The following is a 1486-nucleotide window of genomic DNA, read 5'->3' on the forward strand; positions in this document are numbered from 1 at the left end:
GGGGGGTTGTTTTGTTTGCTTCGTTTTGTTTTCTCAGGGAGGTGTTTTGCTTGAAATGGAGGCGTTTTTACGCCCCCATCGATACAATTTAGATCATTTAGGAGGCAGTCTTCGCCAATGGATGACGACCAACCAAGGCTGAGAGATATACAACATCACAGCAGAAAGACCGATACACTCGATGATATTCCCCCCACTTGGGAATCGAACTCAAGATCTCCTGCGTGCTGCGATGAAGCGCCTAACCGCTACACCACAGACGCTGGTCAAGGACGTTCACACAATGCTAGACACAATGTGGGTCAATTAGAGGGCGGCGCAAGCCGTTTGGGAGCTCCGTTATGAAACAGACACAGGCTGGAAAGAAGCAGAGGAATGTTCATGGACACAAGGGAGGTTTTGGTAAGTTCGAAACATTACTACTTCATGACTCCTGCTTATGGCCCACTACACAGGGAGACTTGCCCGGATCTCGTGCGTCGGGCACAGGGGTACATTGTTCAGAAGATGGGTGGGTGGTTGGCGGGTGCTCTAGTGTGGTTTGCTTCTTCCTTCCTATCAAACATCTATCGTCATTATCTCTCCTCCTTTTTTGTGTTTGTCACTCTTGTAAGTGGCGTCAGTAGCCTAGTGGTTAGGCTACCGAACTCGTAAATTCGTGAGATTGCGGGTTCGGGGGTTCGAGCCTAAGCTCGGCCCGATGTCGTGTCCTTGGGAAAGACACCTACATGAACTTCCCACTTGTCTCGGTCGTATCGGAGACGGGCGTTAAACTAGGAGGTCCTGCCTCTTAAATAACCTAATAGTGTAGACAGGTGCGTTAAACTCATACCATTTCACCATACTCTCTCGTAACATCTCTAGTCTTCGGCATTTATATGACCTTAAGGTGTTGCAAGTGCCGTAAAACACTTAACTAAAACAAACTAAAACTTAGAAGATGCCATTGGTATGGTACGGTATGGCATGGTGCTGTTGGGCGTACTGGGGTGTAGAATGTTGCGGTATGACATGGCATGGTGTAGTGTATTTTGTATAGCTTGGTTTGGCAAGGTGTCATTCGGCGCTGTGATGCGTGGAACGGTGCGATATTGTATGACATGATATGGTACAGTGTAATTGATGAAGTATGGTTTAGAATGGTGTAGTTTGGCGTACTGGGGAATCGAATGGTATGGTATAGATGGGTGGTGTGGTACGGTATGGTGTAGAGTAGTTGGTGCGGTGCGGTGCGGTGGGCAGTGGTGTAATGTGGAGAAGTTCGGTGTCGCATAGCATGGTGTGGTTCTGTTAGGTGGGAGTAAGGTATTGTATGAATGGTTAAGTACGGTAAGGGAAGGGAAGGGACATATATAGTAAGATACGGAGTGGTTTGAGAGCTCCATTTTAAAAAAATGGAAGACAGTCCACTGTAACACCTATTTCCGATACGATCAATTCAGGATAACCCCCCACCCCACCCCAACCGCAAATAACCCACACAAAG

This window comes from Aplysia californica, unplaced genomic scaffold (genome assembly GCF_000002075.1).
Source record: "Aplysia californica isolate F4 #8 unplaced genomic scaffold, AplCal3.0 scaffold00477, whole genome shotgun sequence".
NCBI lineage: Eukaryota > Metazoa > Mollusca > Gastropoda > Aplysiida > Aplysiidae > Aplysia > Aplysia californica.